The sequence below is a fragment of the Ictidomys tridecemlineatus genome, chromosome 12, assembly GCF_052094955.1.
Source record: "Ictidomys tridecemlineatus isolate mIctTri1 chromosome 12, mIctTri1.hap1, whole genome shotgun sequence".
Lineage (NCBI taxonomy): Eukaryota > Metazoa > Chordata > Mammalia > Rodentia > Sciuridae > Ictidomys > Ictidomys tridecemlineatus.
Window position 1 is genome coordinate 114,987,855 of NC_135488.1, and position 21,294 is coordinate 115,009,148.

The 21,294-nt window shown below is 48.8% G+C and overlaps 1 long non-coding RNA gene and 1 other non-coding gene across 3 annotated transcripts; one reads left to right on the plus strand and one right to left on the minus strand.

The window, feature by feature from the left end:
- Nucleotides 1-4,774: 4,774 nt before the first annotated feature.
- On the minus strand, nt 4,775-14,695 carry LOC120884975 (uncharacterized). 2 transcript variants are annotated; one of them, XR_013429284.1, is made up of 3 exons: nt 14,384-14,695; nt 10,151-10,464; nt 4,775-6,789 (listed from the first exon to the last, which is right to left on the minus strand). It is a non-coding gene; the product is annotated as an uncharacterized LOC120884975 (long non-coding RNA). The 2 variants fall into 2 exon arrangements; XR_005727439.2 differs by lacking the exons at nt 10,151-10,464; nt 14,384-14,695 and adding an exon at nt 9,626-10,144.
- Trnaa-agc (transfer RNA alanine (anticodon AGC)) lies at nt 13,015-13,087 on the plus strand. Its single transcript has one exon. It is a non-coding gene; the product is annotated as a tRNA-Ala (tRNA).
- Nucleotides 14,696-21,294: the final 6,599 nt, after the last annotated feature.

Sequence of the window (21,294 nt, forward strand, 5' to 3'; positions counted from 1 at the left end):
ACAACATCTTCGTTTTGTATGTGGTGCTGAGGATCGAACCCGGGCCACACACATGCCAGGCGAGTGCACTACCGCTTGAGCCACATCCCCAGCCCCAACCGTCCTTGTTTTGAAGGATAACAGAGGGCTGCCGTGTGTCACAGGCCTGCTGTGTTTTGGCTGCTCCATGGCAGCTGCAGTTAGTCCTCCCGGCCCTTCCGAAGCCCCTAGGACGTCCACTTAGCAGGTGAGAAGACTGAATCCCTGGCCCGCAGGCCGCCTGCCTGGCTCTCACTGTACCAGATCACACCCACAGAGATGCGCTTCTGCACCCAGGTTCTGTCTTCCTGGAGTCTGCCTCACAGGGCTCAGTAAGAATTAACTGAGATTTTCAGAGCAAAAGCTCCCCAGTCTGCCTGGGTCCCAGCGGGTTCCTGATGGGAAGTGTCTGGTGTGGTCCCTTCTTCTCTCTCCACTACATCACTCTGCCTCCCAGATGAAACCCACAGACAGATTTTCTCCCTTGTGATAATTAATATGTGTGCCAAAGTGTTTATGGAAAATAGCTTACTCTCTATCTGTCATCTCCAAGGACCCAATCATGTTTGGCAAGCAGGCTCCCAGATGCGAGGCCAGGTTCTATCAGCCAAACAAAGGAGAGGAAATTATCCAGGAAATTCTGACAAAGAAAGCAATTACTCGGGTCTGACGTACACGGGCCGCTCGTGCCAAGGCTGGGCCTCTTTGCCTCAGTTACCTGAGGGATGCGTCTGCGGAGATCCAGACACATCTGGTTATTTTTCTTGTCGGTCCTTTAACTCAGTGAGTGACCATCAATGTCCATTTCTTGAGGACATCCTGTGCATCTGGGCACCCGGAAGCTGGGGCTGAGCTGGTACCCTGTAAGGGCCCGTGGGCGTCTGGGCTCGCCTGGCACCACACTTTGGTGGTTGTGCCAGCAGGAGAGCCCCTCCCTTCCCTCGTCGTAGATCTCCTCCCACAGGCCCGTGCTCACTGCTCCTCGGGAGCCATGGACTAATCCCTCAGGATTATCCAGCGTGGGCTGACAGCGTTTTTTGTAGTAATGATGCTTCCTCCTTCCTGCAGCTCCTGGCTTTCACATCCATTATCTCATCTGATCCTCACTTGCAAAGGCCCTGGAGACAGGCATTAGCGTTGCCATTTAGATGGGAAAAATACGTCAGGGCGAGAGAGGATGGGCTTACCGCAGGCTAGTGGGGGCAGAGCCAGCGCCGGACCAGGGCAGGACACCTGGGATCCGGTTTTCAGACTGCTGGTCTTGCTCTCTTTCCATGACAACATCCTAAGCGCCTCAAAAAAGCTCCAAGCCCAAAGGAGTGAATATTTAGCGGTAGAATTTCCAGCCCTCGTGGGTAGTAATCGGGGAGTGGGTTTTGGATGTGTGGGGCATTTCCAGAGCTTGCAAATTTATCCCTGCTAGGCAGCTGCCTCCCCCCCCCCCCCCCCCCCCCCGGTGGGGCTGGGCTGCAGGTCTGATGGCATGAAGGAGACCCTGAATGAGACCCTGTTTCCCTTCGAGGCTGTGGAATCCTGGGAAGCCTCTGGAGGTGCAGACAGGAAATTACACAAGCTGGATTCTTGATGACGGCAGCTGATTCCCACCTCAGCCAAGGAACTCGTTTGACATCTTCCAGGGCTGAGATGCGGAGCAGAGATAGGAGAGAGTGGCGCCTGCCCCGTGGGTAATCAGAGCTGGCCCAGCACTTTGGGCAAGTATCATGAAGGTCTTTGCAAACATTAATTAATTCTCCCCACCCTGGGAAGAGAGAGAAGCCTCTTCCAAGTGCACCCAGGGAAGGCCCAGGCAATAAGGCGATGGCCTCATTTGTCACTCCACCCTGAGCCTGCCTCCCTCCACGTCCCACAGGGTCGCCTGCCAAGACGGGTCAAGTCACCTAGCCAAGTGTCTCTCTTGAGCAGCGCCCATCTGGTGGCTGCTCTGGGCCAGGTCTCCTATACAGGACAGATTCACTCGTTGGTAAAGAGCCACTGGACCAAGGAGCAGAGGAGTCTCTTCTCCCCTCCTTTTATCTGTTCCCTGCAGCTGTTGCTGGTGATCCACTCACTTGCTGCTGGAAATGGTGCAGGGGGGTGAAGTCCCAGAACCCACCTGGTTTTACCTGTAAACACTTATCTCATGGTCATTTCTGCATCTCCAAGTTAATGAATGACCTTTTCCATGTCCTTTGGCTCAGTTTCCTCCAAAGCCAAAGACACTCAAGTGGCAACAAAAGCGCTTTGTAAGCTGTGAACTGTCACAGGGTTGTTAGTTCTTCTTCTTATCCTGCTTCTTAGCAGAATTCCATCTCTGTGCTGCATACCTACGGAATTGTGTGATGGCTTAGACACTTAAACCAGCAAACTAAGGTGAAAGAAAAATGTATGAGGCTAAAATCATCACATTTTAGAAAACAGGTCCCTGTGCAGTGCTAAATGACTAGGGGCTGGGGGCCACGTTCTCACAACACCCACGTCTTCAGGCTTCAGTGCGCAGGTGCTGATGGGCGGCTGTCACTGGGGGTGCAGAGGTCAGAACAGGCTCCGTTGTCCTGGACTTTCAGTCTAAGGGCCCCGAGTAGTCGGGGGGGGGGGGGGGGGGGGGGGCCCTCGGGGAAGGGAGGGCCAGGCTCTGTGCTGGAATCTCAGTCGTGGCTTCTGATCTTGTAGACCTGATGATTTGCCTCAGTGAACTGAAAGCTCTTTCAGGTTCCAATTTTGTAGGGAAAAGAAAAAACAAAATGCTGGCCCCTCAGCCCCATTGTGCCCTTGACCTTCTCCCCTCCCTGGCCACAGTCCCACCTCCATCTGGGATGGGCTGCTCTGGGGAGCCCTGCCCAGCCGAGTCGCCCAAGCCAGCCGTCTGTCCTCTCGCGCCTTCCTGCCTGCCTGCCAAGTGGCACGGAGGGGGCGTGCTCAGACCTGCCGGGCTTTCTCACAGCTCTGTTCAGCTGGCCTACTTCTCGGGCAGCACCGCGGTTCTCCTTGGCTCAACTCTCACCAGGAGATGGAGCGTTGGCCTCTGCCCAGAGCTTCCCCCAGTGAGACTGCACCCAGGGGGTTTAGGAGCAGAACCGTCCTGTAGCTTTTCTGCAGCATTAGTGACACTCCAGTGAAATATCCGTGTCTCTGTTTTCACATCCTCCTTTAAGAATGCCACTGGCTAGCACATGCCCATGCAGCCGCAGGTGAGGGTTTTACCTGCTCATGTGATTCTCCAGACCCTTGGAGGATGACACTATTATTATCTTCTTTCACACGTGAGAAAACTGAGGCTAAAATCAGCTTGAAGGGGCCCAGCCCGGCACAGCTTCTCAGTGAGGAAGCTGGGTGGGGCCAGGAGCTGGGCTCCGACTGGGCTCTGGACGGCGTCTACCCTGTGGTTATTCCTAGTCTCCTTCCTCCTGGAAGCTCATTTGCCAGGCCTTGTCTTCCAGATGCACTCCAAGGGCCGATTCTCTGAGGTCTTTGACGTGTAGGTGTTCCTACTGGGGCATATAAGGAGGGAGCCCTGTCTTAGGGGCTCAGGAGGCTCAGATAAGTGGAGCCCCTCAGAATCTTCTGTACCAGCCACCGCCTGTTGTATTCTCTATTCCAAACCCTGGAATTATTAGGCTCCCTGGAAACAGAACTGTGGTGGCTTGGATCTGGACCTTGGCTGGTCTCCAATGTCTACCAGCTGTGGGACATTTCAAAGTCACCTCTCCACTCTGGACCTCACTTTTCTCCCCTGAAGTATGGGCACGATAATTTGTGTATACACTCACACACATACACACACACACACACACACAGTGGGTCGCTGTAACAGTAGCTGAGACAAACAGTGTGAAAGTCCTTGGTCAACTATAAGGCACAGCATGAATGTAACTTTGTAACCGGGAGTTAATGTGGAGGATATAGTTGGAACTACAGCTTCATGGTCCCCCACCCTGTCTCTTTAAGTACCTTGGCCTTGTAGGTAGCTGCAGGTAGGTCCAGGGTGTGTTCCTTACATTAGCAAAGTGAAAGAGCAGAGTGGGACAGAGGAACACACTGGGGAGGGCTGCTGGGCTCTGGATTTTGTTGAGTCTAGGCCATTTTATGAGGGAAACTTCTGGATTGAGGGAAATGTTCTGTCTTTTTCAAACTGAAGACCAAATATCGACTACTACGAACCTATGCACAAACACCATCTAAAAATCCAAGAAAAAACAAACATCATAACAGAAGAGCTGGGTGTGGTGGGGCTCTCCTATAATTCCAGGGACTTAGGAGGCTGAGGTGGGAGGATTGCAAGTTCAAGCCCATCTCAACAATTTAGGCCCTAAGCAACTTAGTGAGAGAGACCCTGTCTCAAAAAGTAAAAAGGGTTGGCATGTGGCTTAATAAAGTGCCCCTGGGTTCAACCCCTGGTACAAAAAAAAAAAAAAAAACAGAAATCCAGAGAGCATCAGGGTGCAGACAACATTTGGCAGAGAGTTGGGAAGGGAGAGCATGACTGAGGGTCGGCCTCTTCATGGCTCACCTCCCAGGCCCTTTTGTGCGAAGATGGGGGGCAGGTGGGCACTTGGGCACAGGTTCTGGAGGAAGGAGGCAGAGTGGTTGATCCTTAGGCTGTGAGTCACAGAGAGGCACCAAAGTCCCAGAAGCTGGTAGGTGCCCTAATGTAGAAACACAGCCATGGCTTCTAGGAGAAGAAATGGTGTGAAAATGTAAGGGTCTGGCGAAACGTCGGAGGGAGAGACCACCCATGCAATTGGCTGACTCCATGCAATTGGCAAAAGGGGATATTTATTGGGGATCCATTCCAGTGTGCTGGGACTCTGTGCTCACTCAAGGAGGGAGAGCAGCCCAGAGCCCTGAGCAGAGGTCAAGCAGAGCTTAAGTACACTTTCTGGAGAGGGCGGTGGGCTTTGCATACATCAGAACAAATCATCATGAGGCTCGGGGAAATTGAACAACAACTCTGAGACGTGATTGGCACATTCATTGGCGGGAACAGGTGGGGCGGGGGTGATTGGTCATTCCTAAGCGGGTTACACATTCAAACTGATTGGTTTGGGCCCTGTGACAAACTGCACAGGGCCCTAGGCTAAATGGCCAGTAGGGTGTTGTTTTAACTATCTCAGGAATCTGGGTGTAACAGAGGAACTCAATAATACCTAATCTTTTACATTTTAATTCAAGCCTTCCAGCTTAGAAACTTTACCCTTTCAAAATGACAAGGGGACATGAAGTGACCAGGAAGACTGGATCTTTGCCTACCTCTGTCCCTAGCATAAGACAGGAGCCACTGAATGGTGTCCTTGAGCAATAATGGGCCACATGCAGGAGAGGGCTAGTGGACGACTGTGTGGACAGCAAGAGAGGCTTGTGGATAGGCTGTGCTTGGCCACAGGTTACGAGGGACAGGGGAAGTTTCTGTTGATACCACAAGCTGACAACACGTAAGCATTGGTGAGAGAAGATGACAGTGAGGACGAGATGTCCCCCTTCCCAAAAGCTCAACACCCTGTCATCCCACCACAACCACATTGCTCCTGGGACTCTCCAGAACCACAGAGAGGGGAGGGACACTCCAGTGTGACTGAGATTAGCTGTTAGAGCCCAGAAGAATGAGGCCTAGTGAAAATAAAACCACATTGCTTGCTCAGTCTTAATTGATTTCTGACTCATACCAATTCAGTACATCATCTTAGCTATGGTTTCAAATCATGTGCTCCACAGAGATGGTCTCCGCAAAGCTTCTCAGCTGCTCGCAGAGCAAGGCCGCTTCGTTCTTGGAAAGTGGGGGCTGGAGTCCCACCCAAAGGGGCTTCAGAGTTAAGAAAGACGTTTCCATCACCAAAGGCAAAATGGCAAAGGTTCGCTTGACGGCACAAGTGAACCTTTATTTCCCACTGCAGGATCCTGGCAGTGCTTCTTTCCACAAAATAGAAAAGGATCCCCATGGTCTGAGCAGAAGAGGTGAATTTTATAGACAGACAAAGACGAAAGAAAGGAAGAAACAAAAGTAAAGGGGGCAGAAGAGGAAAAACGGCCGTTGGTAAATAACATCAGGTTATTTCAGGTGACTTCTTTTCTGCGAAGATTAAAGCAGAGGGAACTTCACTATCACGCCATCCCATCACGAAACCAGCTTGTTTGGGAAATTTGGCTATTATCTCTCTAATCCTGATTTCTCAAAGGTCAGATAAAGAGCTTAGTTTCAACAGGTCAGATAAACAGCTTAGCTTCAGGGTGGTGATGTGGCATTTAGCCTGAGGGACTCCATTTTCAGTTTTAGCTGGTCTGCTGGGGCCAGTGCAGAAGCCTAGACCAAAACAATGGCTTTCTGTAATTTTTTCCATTTTGCAATGCTCCACCTGCAGCCCCGTGGTTTTTACTTAACACCATTAAGTACGTACCTCCTCTAAGTCTTAAGGTGGTGTCCTTTGTGCTCCTCGTTGGGACACTTGTTTCAGTCCAATGGTGGTTCTAGAACCCAGGACTGTGTGTCACTCCCTGGCTCTTCTTGGTTAAAGGAGGCATCTTGGGTCACTTGTTTCCTTCTCAGAAAGCTCCTTTCTTTTTCTGGGGCAGCTTCTCCCAGGAATCATCATGAGCTTGTCTGGATGTAGGTCTGAGGCCAGAGGCTACCTGCTGGCTTCCCACCACACGCCTGGGCAGCGTCCAGCTGCAGAAGACCCTTCTCCACGTGGTTTTGCTGACATCAGCATCCGTGGAGTCGGGCAGTGGCCGCAGAATCACGTGGGGGCAGCCAGAGCCCTGGATCAGCCTGTAGTGAAGCTGCAGAGATTGAAAACAAGCGCAAACGAGGATCCTGATGGTTTCATGTTCTTAGTCAGAAGAGTGAAAGGAACCAAGGACAAATGATCCCAGCCCAAGTCCAAGGTCAAGAGCAGAACTGGCTGCTTAAAGCAGCTGTGAGTGTGGCCGGCTGTGTGCTGCCCATGGGCCAGGTCCCCCTGCCTTGAATCTGTGTCCTTCCCTTGAAAACGAACACAAACAGCACCCACTGCCCAGTGAGGACAGCACTCAGGGCCTGGACCCGCTTAAGGACGGAGAACGGGTGTCAAGAGCCACCGGGAATCTGTTCTCTGTAATTACAGGGCTATAATATCAGACCCATTTAAGGGTTTGTGTCTGTTATTGCCTTAAAAGTCCCTTGGGAAGGTGCCTGGGGCGACAGGCCCCTGGCAATCCTGGCCTGGGGAGTTCTGCATACAGGACAAGGGGCAGCTTGTTTCCAAACATCTCAAGCCTCTGGCTTTTCCTCCCCGTGTGCTCAGCACACAGGTGCACCGCTCCGGCACCACTGAACGTCCGTCCAGAAGATCACTGTGGTCCCAGACTCTGAAACCTGCTGCGTACTCAGAAGGAGGCCAGAGCCATCATGGCCCCATGGAGTAACAGCATAGGATCCTGACCTTGAACAGAGTGGCCACGGGAAAGCCAGAGTCCTTGGGTGGTGCTTGGGGCCAGAGATAAAAGAGACAAAGCTATATGATCTGGCCCTGGGTGTGGTGGGGAGGGGGCCATGCCTGGTGGCCGGGCCCTGTGGGACACTGTTGCCTGGCCCAGATGCCACCCTTGTAACTGGTCCTCCGGGAACTGGATTTCTGATGGTTCTACCATTTCCCCCAAAGGACTCCCCATCCTGCCCTGGGCCCCCCTTTCCTACAGCACCTTTTCTGACATGGCCGGCATGCCCAGGACCCATCTGCTACCACTGGCTCCATCCCTGTGTGGGCAGAATGCCAGGCTCTTGGTCTTACTCTGACGCATGAGCCTAAGTGTCTGGTCCCCTGTGGACAGACTCCCAGGCTCAGATCCTCTGCTGAGCCTCAGCCTCCAGGGCTGACCTGGGTAGTTCAGCCCATCCTCTAGGTCATGTTGGCGAACTGTCCCCGTAAGTGTCCCTCTGGTCCCACTTCAGAGCTCACGGCTCCCACCTGACCCTTCGTGACATGGACCGCAATCTCTATATCATGTCTGCCTTTCCCGTTGAGCTGCCGGCTTCCTGAGAACAAGGGCTACATCTGTTGTCTTTCCTTCTCTGCTGACTTCTTGGTACCAAGTACCAAGAATATTTGTTGACTGAATGAATAATAGCAAATAAATAAGTGTACATATGCCCTTTCCATCTAAAGAGTAATCATGGATGGATTCCTTTTACATCCATCTTTTCCCTTGATTTTTGGACACCCCTAAAGGGTTAAAATCCTTTTTAAAGTTGAATGAGTAAAGACAGGCCAAGAGAGTCAAGAGAGTGCTCATGAGCCTGGTCTAAGGCCACCCAGCATGGAGCCTGTGGACACGGTTGGTTGGAACCCAGCTTCTGGGACTGGTCCTTGTAGCACCTATTGGTGGCCACCTTTTGAGGGTGAGCAGACACACACACACACACACACACACACACACACTAAATAGGAGGGGATAGAAGGGCCCTGCAGAGAGGAGGGTAATACTCCAAAAGCAGCAATAATCATGACACTTCCATTAAAAACTCCCCTGCAGGGCTGGGGAAGCTGCCTACAGAGCTTCACATGAGCCTGACATTCTGGACATTTTAGTGTCCACAAACCATGGGGACAGTCCCTGGGGCTGCTGGGGGAACTGGAAGTCTTATCTGGGGAAGGGACTGAGGGTTGGAGAAAAGTCCCTACAACTCCCAGAACTTCCCTGGGGATTTCTGGGGCCCCCTGTCTCCCTACCATCCCTGTCTCCCTACCCGTCCGTGGGGCCAGGCCATTCCCTCCTACTGACCCCCAAATATCCACTTTCCATGTCTGCATCTCAATAGCCGCACAGGAAGAATGTCTTTGGGGATCAAGGGAAAGTCAATGTGTCTGGGGTTCCTCTCACTGTTCCTCCTGCTGTAGATGAAGTGGGTGTGGGTGGGTTTGCCCCTGGCCCTCTGCCACCCCTTGCAGCAGGCCAGATGGCGCCTTCGCCCCAACCTGCCCTCAGACCTCCGCCTCCATGCCAGTCTCCATGCTCCGGCCCAGATGCCCCCTACACTCGCCACCTGAAGACCCCCATCAGAGCGGCCTCTGGCTCACTCTCCAGAAGAGGCAGTAGACAGGCGCCGCCGTGTGCCATCCTTGCCGTTGACCTGCTCTGGTGAACTTTCTGAGCAGGTGGGGCCACCTCAGCCTGGTCAGCCTTCAGGGGCTGAGTCAGCAGGATTTTGCAAGTGGGTAGCTTTTGCTGAAGGGCCCCTGGGTTCTCAAGGCCTGCACAACATCAGCTCCCCTGTGGACCCAGCAGGGACCCTAAGGTGCCCGGTGGAGCAGCCGGCTGCCCTGCCCTGCCACGCCCTCCTCATGCCCACCTGAGCACAGCTCAGAGGAGTCAGCCAGGAGTTGAGGACAGGTCTGAGGGGGCCCGGCCTGGGAGTGGGCATTGGGGCAGGGTGTGTGCACCAGGGCCTCTGTCAGCCCAGAGCCAAGCACCTGGTGCGTCTCAGGCCTCTTTCACTTGTCAGTGTTAATAGGATTGACATTCTGGGGTCTGACTCCCAGGAAATGGGGGAGACCAGTAGTTTGTTGGCCCACCCACGAACGTGACTGTGGTTCCCCTCCCCTCCCTCATCTCAGGGATCACTCTCCGAGGATCTGACCTTGAGGCTGGGCACTTCCTGGGCTGTCATCAGTCATTTGCACTGTGAGGGGGCAGTGTTCAGCAAGCTGCTGGTGGTGCTGGTGAGGTGCCCCGTCCTCTACCCCTCGAGCTGGCTTCTTATAGGCTGACTCCTGACCTCAGCACAGCAGCTTTCTCCCTTTTCTGGTCCCCAGAGATTCTCCACCGAGTGGGGACGGCGGAGGCCACTGCATGGCCCAGGCCACCTTGAGTGTAGGCCTTTGGAAACTTTGTTATTTCACTTCCTGGCCCTTTTGCCAAGCGCCCTGCAGCCTCAGAGTGGCCAGGCAGGTTCAGCTGAGGATTCTGCCTCCTGCTGCCTTCCTCCTCAGAATACCAAGTAGCTGGGTGGCCTCGGTCAGCACTTCCTGTTCTCTCAGCAGTCACCCTGGCAGGGTGGTGCCGGTTGGGGGCTGGGGGCAGTGCAGGGACATTGGCTCCTCCAAACCCAGACTGCTGTAGGGTGGTCCAGAGCACAAGAGCACGTGGGCCCCTGTCTACTCACGTGAATTCAGCCTGCAGAGCCCGGGACAGCACCGGTGACAAGGACAGAATCACAGAAGTAGTCACTCCCAGAAAGTGGGCAGCCACACCGTCCGCCTGCCCGGCTCTCACCAGTGAGGAGGTCCTCGCTGAGCCATTGTCCCTGGGCGCATGCCAAGGAAACTCTCTTACTCGGAGGCCCCTGACTTCTGAGAAGGGCAGGCGCTGCTCCAGAGAGCATCCACGCCGTGGGAGCAGCCACAGCTCCGCGGGCCCCGGCTTGGTTTGAGGGTGTGCACAGGTCTCCATGCTTCTCCTGATGTCCACGTCTGCTTCCTACAAAAGCAGTTTTAGACACTGACTGGTTCATTTACTGATTGATACCACCCCAAATCTGTGGGATGGCTACAAGATGCTGCCCCTCTAGGTCCTCTAGCCAAGACCTCCCTAGGCTCCTACAGCCTACCAGGTTCTCCCAGGGGTGCTCAGAAGAGCAGGGTTCACGTCAATGGGGGCCCGGCCGCAAGCTCCTCAAACCAGAGCAAGTTCAAGTTCAGCCTGGGCAACTTGGGGAAACGCTCAGCAACTTAGCAAGACTTTGACTCAAAATAAAAAATAAAAAGGGCTGGGGATGAGGCTCAGTAGTTAAGTGCCTCTGGGTTTAATCTCTAGTATCAAAAAAAAAAAAAGTGAAAAGTTTGGAAAAAATAGTGCCATACAAATAGAAGAAACTAATTTAGCTCTCTATTATCAGACGAAATAGACTCTAGGTCAAGGAGCAAGAAGGGAGGACAGATCATAATTACAAAATATCCAACTCTCCAGGAAGATACAGCAATTCAGAAATTTGTATACACCTTAAAAGCACCACTTCAATTTTTAACTTTTTTTGTACTAAGGATTTAACCCTGGAATGCTTTACCACTAAACTGCATCCCCAGATCTTCCTGCTTTTTAATTTTTTTTTTTTAAAGATAGGGTTTTGCTGAGTTGCTGAGGTCGGCCTTGAACTTTCAATCCTCCTACCTCAGCCTCCTCAGTCACTATTACACAGCGCCAAGGTCAGTTTCAATTTATAAGAAGTATAAATGGATAGATTATTAAGAGATGTAAGCAAATTTACAACGATAGTAGGAAAATTTTACATATTTCTTTTGGTAAATGATAGAATAGATAAAAATCAGAACAAACACAGGCGACTTGAAAAATTTACTTAACAAACTTGATCCAAATGACACAGAAGAATCTGGTACTCCAGTGGCCAGAGGGAACACATTGATGCTCACACGGATCTTCATAAGATCTGACCACATGCTAACTCAAATCAGGTCTTGAAAAATGTCAAAAGATTTGAAGTACATACACCATGTTATCTTTTTCTTTAGCTAAGAAATCTACAACAAAAAGATAAATGAAAAATCCCAATGTGTTTGAAAATTTGAAAATGCACTTCTAAGTAAACCACAAGTGAAAGATAAATAAAATTGAAATTAGAACATATTTTGAGCTGAATTATAGTGCAATCCTAAATTTGTGGGATATAACTGAACTTAAGTTTACAGAAAAGTGTGTTGGGAAAGGCTAAAAATAAATATGAAGTTAGAAAATTCATTGAGTTTAATTACAAATTAGTCTCAAAGAAAGTAAAAAGAAATAAAAATAAAGAAATGAGTAGAGCCGGGCACAGTGGCGCACACCTGTAATCCCAGCAGCTCAGGAGGCTGAGGCAGGAGGATAGAGAGTTCAAAGCCAGCCTCAGCAATGGCGAGGCACAAAACAACTCAGTGAGACCCTGTCTCTAAATAAAATACAGGGACGCAGCTCAGTGCCTGAGTATCCCGGAGTTCAATCCCTAGTACAAAAAAAAAAAAAAAAAAGATAACATTTTAAGAATCTAACAACCAGAAAATCTGACAAAATATGTTCAAGACTACTATGCTAAAAACAATAAAATAATATTTAAAAACTTGAAGTAAAACCTAAATAAATGGAGAGATGTTCATAGACTAAAATGTGATGTTACATACCAAATTGATCTGTCCCAATGCAATACAATCCCAACTAAAATTCCAGCAGGCATTTTATGAACATTAGTAAGCTAATTCTAAAAGTTCCATGATAATGCAATGAGTCTAGAATTACCTAGCAATTCTGAAGAAGAAAAATTTGGAAGAGTTTCTCAACTGGGTACCAAGACTTCAGTGCGCTATTGACACAAGAAGAGAAAAAAATAGATGATCAGAACAAGTCAGAAAGCCTGAAGATCCCCATGGAGGGACACTGATTTATGGCAGAAGTCACGCAGCGGAGCAGGGGCCCGTGAATGTCTTTTTGATAAACAGTGGCAGAAGAAAAGCAATGACACTCTCCTATGGCATGCCTGAGAATCGATTCTGGGTCTGGGGGTGCAGCCCAGCGGCAGAGTGCTTGCCTAGCTTGCGCAGGCCCTCCCTCCACCTCCCTGCAAAAGAATGACCCTCTCCCACCTCTCTCCTCTCTGTAGGTGAAAGGAGCCACAAACAGAAGGCCACGTGTTGTATGAGTCTATTGACATGAAAGCTCACACACAGGCGAGCCTGGGGTGGTGTTAGAATGAGATGGGGTGACCCTTGGAAGGGCTGAGAGTGCTTGGGTCCCAGGCACCTTCTGTGCCGTTTCTTGTCCTGGGTGGGGTTCCATGAGTGAGCTCACTTCACGGAAACCTATCCAACTACACTTTTCTCTTTAGGTGTTATACGCTAAACTTAAAAGTTTTTGACCTTGTCATTTTATAGCTTCCACATGTTCGACAAGTAACATAAACTCCCTGGGCTTCCTTTTCCTTATTTACTTGTAGAATTGGGATTATAATAATCGTAGGATGTAAGAGTTAAATGGTAGTGGGCTGGGGATGTAGCTCAGTTGGTAGAGAGCTTGCCTAGCATGCACAAGGCCCTGGGTTCAATCCCCAGCACCATCAAACAACAACAAAAAGGAGAGAGAGAGAGAGAGAGAGAGAGAGAGAGAGAGAGAGAGAAATAGCATTTCATTCAGGGACTGATCCAAACCAGGTACTTTGTAAATGTTCAATGTTATCAGGTGTGGGGTACTTAGACAGTTGGTGGAACAGATTAAAATCCAACCAACCAACCAGCCAACAAAATCTATTTGAACAAGTCCCTTTCCCTGTTACATACCCTGCATCATGTGGCTGTGATATGATGGCATTTGTGGTGAGTGATAGGGGTCTTCACCCTCAAACTCACATTTCCCCAGAAAACAACAAGCTGCACTCCACCCACTCACAATTCCTGTGCGTGCACTTTGGAATCAGGTATTTTAGTGTACCTACTCCCACTGATGATGGAAATTCACCCTAAATGTTCCAATTACCAAGTTAGAAAACTGCTTAGGATTGCTGGCTACATCCAGCACCTAACGAGGAGGAGGACACTGGCTGCACCAGGGTCCCCAGCCACTAAGCTCCTATCAAATTACTGTGTTCACAGAACAGCATTGTTCAGCAGGACTCTCTCAGATCTGATTGAAACCAAGACCTCATTAAGGGCATAAAGGGAAAAAAAAAATTAAAAGACACATTAGCTGCCCAAAGGAATGTTTGGAAAGGTACTTTCCAAACAACTAAAAGAAGAGCTGTGTCTTATTAATTAGCACATCCACAGACTTCTGTCCAGTCGATTTTATCACGGTGATTACACATTTAGATGTGCATCCAAAAGAATGAGTGGTTCTTAAATCTTAATGAAACCAGTCAGCAAGAGGTAATTACATCTGGTTCCTGCGCGACAATAGAGACAGGCCCAGGCCACATTAGCAGGTTGGATGCCTCCCTCTGTCTCATGTTTTATGGAATCTCACTGCTGTGACAGCCATGGGACAGCCTCATATCCGACTGAACTCATCAGTGAATTCAACTCCTGAGAATCAGCGCTCAGCTCTGCTGGCCAGAAGGACTGCGGGGGTTTTTAATTAGCTGTTCGTTAGAACTACCTGGGGCGGGTTAGTAGGGATACGCTGGTGGGTGCTGCGCTGTCAGAAAGTCTGATCTGGACTCAGACCCTGGCTCCACCAAGTCACTGCCTGTCTGACCTCGGAGAAGTGGCTTGTCCCCTCAGCCGCAAAGTCCTCCTCTGAGGGGCAGGGATAATGTCTTCTGACAACACAAAGCAGTGCACTGTACTGCTGGGGCGTCCCATGCTACACTGCACACAGATGGCCTCCTTAAGCGGAACTGGGGCGGAGACCAGAGACTTACCATCGCTATGAGGTCGCTGCACCAGGATCACATCAACGTCCTCCGGCCAGTCGGTCGAATCGATGTCATTGATGAGAATACTCAATAAATTTAACTCAGATTTATTGCCTTTTTCAGTTTATTTTCAGCACTGTGATCATAGGACACAAAAGCATGCAAAAAACATTCCTCTTCTCCAGTGGCTAAAGGAATGCCAATCAAAGGAAGCTTGAGGGAATGATTTACCCCAGATTATTGAACTACACCGAGAGCGCTAGTGGCCCGGGCTGGTGGGGACGCGGTGAGCTGGAACACAGAGCCGGGCTCACTGTGCCATCTGACTAGGAAGGAATATATTTCTGGAAAAGGAAAGTACTAATGCTGGCTCTCTGCCAGGTTCTCTGAAAAAGCGAAAGCTTACATGTGACTAACAGATCCAACCACTAGAAAATGTCTAGAAAAATACCAGTTGGCGACATGCAGCCTTTAAAAATGGTCATTGTTAGGGGTGAGTATGAATGTCAGGGTACCTGACCACACGAGGTCAGAAGTGCAGCTTGAAGGCACAAGTGCAACCTGACATCGTGGAGAAATTCACACTCACAGGCGGAAGACAGACACGGGAAAATGGCTTCTGTGTTCCCAGAGTGGGATTAAGACTAGTTTCTCAAAATCTTGCTTTAATGTCACGAAAGAAAAAGCCTCTGGGTTTGTTCCCCAAAAGTTCATGTGTCGGAGGCTTGGTCCCAGAGTGGCAGGAGATGGGCCCTTCACAAGATGGGGCATGGCAGGAAGTCCTTAGGTCTTGGGGTTGTGCTCTTGGAAGGGAACGCTGGTCTTCCACAGTAAGCTTTCTGGAAAGCAACTTGTAAAAGCCTGAGTCTGACCCCTGAATTGTTCTCTGGTTTCCCCTCTGGCCATGGGATCTCTGGCTCCCACGTGCACACCCACCATCTATTATAAGCCTTCACCGGTGGCTGAACCAATGGTGTTGCCTCATCCTAGTTTTCAGCCTCCAAAATTGTGAGCCAAATAAACTTTTTTTCCTTTGTAAAGTAGCATGCTTCAGGTATTCTGTCATAGTTATAGAAAATGGACTAACACATAATAGGGAATCTGTGGTTTCCTATTCATCTTTCTTTGATGTACAACTTACTGCCCCCATATGAAAGTAAAATTTCTCAGAGGGGCAGGGGGAAGCCCTACTCCCCAGTATGATTAGCACCTGAAGCATCACTGCTAATATTTATGCAGACATTGTAGTTAAAAATCTAAGGTCAGTAGTTGAAAAGCAAATCTTCTAGATAAATTATTCACATCTTTGTTTACATGTATTTTCACTCTACCTTGATCCTAAAAGGATTTAAAGACTGCAGAATTTGTCATCATATGTAGGTAACATTCTTAGTACTGAAGCTAAGTGAGGGCTCGTGACTTTAAGTGTATCTACAGTGGGATGTCAGCTTCATCCAACCTGGCCTATAGGGTGTGTGGTCTTTCACATGAGTGTCCTGCAACACAGCCAAAATAGACATTAAACTAGAGCTCCATGTGAACCCGGTTGTTAAAAAAAAAAAAAAAAAGGAACAAGGGGGCATGTATCTTTCCTTCCAAAGGCATCACGATCCAGAGAAAAGAGTCTTAGCTGCACCTGTCACCCTAAGGGACAAAACACTTGAACTCTTGGGCATTTCCTAACAAAATATTAAGACTTGCATTTGTGGTCATCATAACCAAAGCACAGGAACAGACTTTAGGGAGTCCTTGGCAGCCAGTGTCCACAAAGACCAGGAGGGAGACGGCGGGTCATGAGTCACTAGGCAGCAGATGGCTTCGGGGACTTCAGCGGCAAGTTGATCTACAGCTGCCACATGAGCAGGTCCCGCAGGCCAAGGAGCAAGATCAGTGTCGCTGCCTTCTGCCCAGGAAACTGGCTGGGCAGGCCCGTTTGACTACAGGGAACACTAAGAGGGGGCTCCTGGGCCTGAGATTTTGGAATTTTATAAGATTCTGTTTGTTATTTATCTTCTTTCTTCAGCTTTGCCTAATTGAAGGGGCTCAATCTTCAGATGAGACCCCCCCATTATTTGATTATTATTGTCTGTCTCTTACATTTTCACCATCGTGACCCTCTCCTTCAAGCATCTTACCTTTTCCAGTATGTTTTCCAACTCTTCATATGTCCCCTCTGGATTCTGAGAAGGCTTCACCTGCCTGACCGGCCACACCATGAACATCTCCTTTTTAGTTTGATTTAGTGAATTTCTAAATCTGAAAAATCCACTGATTTTGGAAAATCATTTCATTTCATTTCCCAAAAGCCCTTCTTGGGATCTAGCTGAATTCCACAGTCCTTTCTGTCAGGGTCACCTGATGCTTCCAGGAGCTGGCCCTCCATGGGAGCCGCTGTGAGCAGAGCAGGGTTCGCCCCTGCTGGCCTCTGGCTTCAACACCTCCCTCTTGGAATGTGCGAGTGCTTCATCGATTCCTTCTTTCTAGCTCACTTCTGAGCTCCACTCCCACAAGTGTATCTAGCACCCCCTGCCTTCATCCTTAGCAAGTCTCTAGCTTTTTTGAGAGGCCAGGGGAGGAAGAAAAGACCCATGAGGGCCGAGGTCGTGGCTCAGTGGCAGAGTGCTTGCCCAGCATGCATGAGGCACTGGGTTCCATCCCTGGCACCAAATATGAATAAGAAATAAAATAAAGGTATTGTTTCCATCCACAACTAGAAAGAGAGAAAGAAAGAAAGAAAGAAAGAAAGAAAGAAAGAAAGAAAGAAAGAAAGAAAGAAAGAAAGAAAGTAAGTCCTGGAAACATTCTATTAGTGATTTAGTAATGAATGAGCACCACCCACCACCCAGCTCCACGTGCCTTTCAGCCGCACCCCCCCCCCCCCCCCCCCCCGGGGTGGGCAGCTGCAGCAAGGCTCTCTCTCAGGGTGGGAGTCTTTATGAAGAAAAGGATTCCACCTTCAACCTTGCTCATGTCCTCGTTAACAGTGACTGAATGATCCAGGGTGCTCACCCATTCCTTGCCAATTAGGACACACATGCCCCCAAGAGGGCCATTTATTTGGGCTTTTAATATTTCACAGTTTACAGATGCATCTTGGAGTTGAGGGCCTTTGGAATCCAACTGGGAGCCTGTCAAACCCGACCCAGCTTTGGGGGAAAGCAGTAGCTTTTGAATCACTCTACCAGCTTTGAGGGCTCCCTGCACAGGGAGCTGTTCCACGGAATCGATTTCTGAAATAGAGTAACAGAAATGAATTGGAGCTGTTTTTGTGAATCCGGATAACTAGGGTCACATTGCCCATGTACAAGTTCCATACAACCCAGGTTGGAAGGAATCATTCATGTATTTTTCCCCACAGATAGAATACAGACCTTTCAACGCCATGAGACAATTTGGTTCAATTCTTAGGAAACTCCTTTGGCATCCTACCCAAAACTACCTGTGGAACCATTTTCAGTATCACCCATGATGATTTTTAAGATGTCAAAGCAGAAAATTGGACTCACAGCCCTTGGAAAGGCTCCATGCTGAGGGGGAACTTTCCGAAGCAGCACAGGTGTATGGTAATAGCTTTGCCTTCTTGCTTTCAGAACCTTCTGGCCACCTCCGGGACCTGCAGGTCATACGAACTTGCCCATTTCATCTTGTGGCACCATCAAGGTTGGTAGAGTTAAGGCCAGTGGAGGCAGCTGCCCTGTCCAGTAACTATTTACTTTCTTGATAAGGAAAAGTGAAGAGAACCATTTCTGCAGGTCTGTCACAACCTTGAACTTAGCGCAAGCTGCCTGCAGGCATCACTTGAGCACGTGGCCTCAAGACCCAAAATGAAGGGGATCCTCCTTCAGGCATCTCTGACCTCAGAACCAATGACTGGAAACCATCAGGTCTATTTTTAAAATGTGATCTAAACCTTAAGACATGTTATCACAAAGGAATGGTAGATTGATGGATAGATAACAGCTAGGTTACAAAGGTCATTCAGTGGCAAAGGGTTAAAAATTGTCTAGAGATTATGAAAGAAGTCAGAGAACACACAGACCTAAGGGCTAAGGGTGGCACCACTGCCAGCCTGAGGACTCCACCAGGGGAAAGCACCTGCCACGCCATTCTTGTTAGGAGGTCATGGTTTAATTTCTTATTTCCTGTGCCACCTGTTCCTGACTTTGAAGACACCATATGCATCCCACATCCTTGCCAGACACAAATAATTGGTACAAAACACCCCCGGGCATAGAGAGAATGATTGCCATGACTCTGGATTAACTGGAATCCAATGACCTGCACATTATATCACATCTCTAGACAGGTCCAGACTTCAGCCCTGCCTCAGGTCCATTCCTGCACCTCAGCAGGAATTATTCTCCCATAAAATCCCTCCTAGACAGCAGAGCAATTATAGCCAAAGGATTCCAATCATTCTAGACTGAAAGACAGGAGCCAAAATGCTTTTGCCTTGTCCTGTTAATGTAAAAAGAGAGCTGGAATATTTGAGTCTCTGGTTTCTGTCTCAAGGACACTTTCCCAACTCCTTTTCCTTGGGAAGGTCACTGTGCAACCTCTTGATAAAGGCACAGCACAAGGACAGCCATCAAAATAGCTATGGCTGCCAACCAACAGGTAAATCTGGACAAGATGTCAGAAATAAATACTATGTCCTTAAGGCAGAGGAGACAAGCTGTCCCCTCCTCTGCAGAGATACATTCCAAGGCCCCCAGATGATGCCTCAACCTTCCCATGGCAGTGAACCCTGTGCATTGTATGTGATTTCCTAATATTTATATGCCTAGATAGGTTTAATTTATAAAGGCACAGAAGACATTGGCAAGAGATTAACAACAATAGCTACTAACAATACAGGAAAATTATAACAACATACTGTAACGAAAGTTATTCAAGCCAGGTGTGGTGGTGTATGCCCGTGATCCCAGCCCCTTGGGAGTTTGAAGCAGGAGGACTGCAAGTTCAAAGCCAGCCTCAGCAACTTAGTGAGGCCCTAAGCAACTCAGCAAGACCCTGTCTCTAAGTAAAATACAAAAAAAGGTTGGGGATGTGGCTCAGTGGTTAAGTGCCCTGGGTGCAATCCTAATACTCCTTCCAAAAAATATTATTTAAAATTTATGAATTATTCATATTTGGAGTTTTCTATTTAATATTTTCAGATGGAAGCTGACTGCAGAGAACGGAAACCACGGATAAAGGGGGCTGTGTGCTACTAACATAATGGTTAGAGCTGTGGCCCCTGGCTTGGGTTTCCAGGCAGCTAGGGCTGAGCCAGTCAGTATGGCAACTGCTGGACACCAGGCTAGCCAAGAAGCTGCCCATTTGGAAATGGAGTTTTCACTCATGGAGAATGATCCTGTGACCAACCCTAAAGGAAGGATGGGGTGATCAGCTCTGCACGGTCCCTGTCTTCCATAGGGAGGTCTGTTAGCACAGGAAAGTAGGAGAGGCGTCCCAGGCAAAGAATAGCTGCCGTGGGTGGAAGAGATGCTGAGTCTATTTTTTCCCATATTAATCCACTAGGACGACATATTACCTCCTGCAGACTACATCTACAGACTGCACTGGGATGACTATCCTGGATGTATCAGGAAATATTCGTGAAAGAACGAGGGAACGGGGCTGGGAATATAGCTCAGTTGGTAGAGTGCTCACCTAGCATGCACAAGGCCCTGGGTTCAATCCCCAACATCACCACCAAAAAGGAAAAAAAAAAAAAACTAAGGAACAGATCATTGTAAAATCAGTCCCTATTCAAATGTGACTCCCACAGCATCTATCCCCAATAGCTCTAGCTACAACTTAATATCTCACAAATTGTAATAATACATGAAATATGCAAATACATGCAAATTACTGGTGAAGTGTTATTGTGAAATCTCCAAAAGATGTAGAATTGTCATGAAGCTGATAAGGTGAAGCTGGAGAGGCTGACATCCGGTGACAATCAGCAAAAGGAAGGGCGCCCAAGAGGCTGCTGGGAAAGAGGAGGGTCTGACCAGGAGAGGGTGGAGAGAGGCCCTGGGGAACTGGGCGGCTCTGGAATGTTTTTGCAGATGTGCTGTCTCCAGCCTCACTTTGGGCAAGGCAGTTGGGAAGGAAAGATAGGGTTGGTTTTCACGGGGAAGTAATGCCAATAAGAGCAATCAGCACTTAGTTCCTTGTTTGTCCATCCTGAGGGTAGGTATCATGGCAATGATAAATCTAAGGTACATTTTCTTTCTTCCAGTCAACCTCTTTCATTATTTTCCATGAAAATTTGGTCCCTGTTTTATTCTTCAGCAGTTCTTCCAGGGTCAGTTATATTCAACATTGATACATATTTGGTATGATGAATGCAATATGTAATATTTATTATGATAAATATTTAGAAACTATTAAACACAATAATTAAAATGTAACTTTCCCCCAACCTCCTTGTCAACTGCATCTTCTTTTCTTCAGCATGTCCAAATCAGGAGTGAATCTAGATAAAAACTGGCCAAAAAATATTTACGTTTTGTTCTTTTTTGCAGGGGGTACGATACTGGGGATTGGGCCCAGGAGCACTCAACCACAGAGTCACATCCCCAGCCTTATTTTGCATTTTATTCAGAGAGAGGGTCTCGCTGAGTTGCTAAGTGCCTCGCTTTTGTTGAAGATGACTTTGAACTTGGGATCCTACTGACTGGACTTCCCAAACCACTGGGATTACAGGTAGGCATCACTGTGCCAGCTTATTCTTTATTTCTAAGACTAAGTTAACCTGTGTGCCAACTGGAGTACCAGGGGAAGTTAAGTAAATTCCTTAAAACTTGCAGTGCCACACAATACCAGTTTTGTGTCTGGCTTTGACAGTGGGAAAGTTAATCCCTACTCTGGGCTTCAGGTTCCTCATTCACAAAGTTCGGAGGAAAACAGATCAATGGTCTCATCCT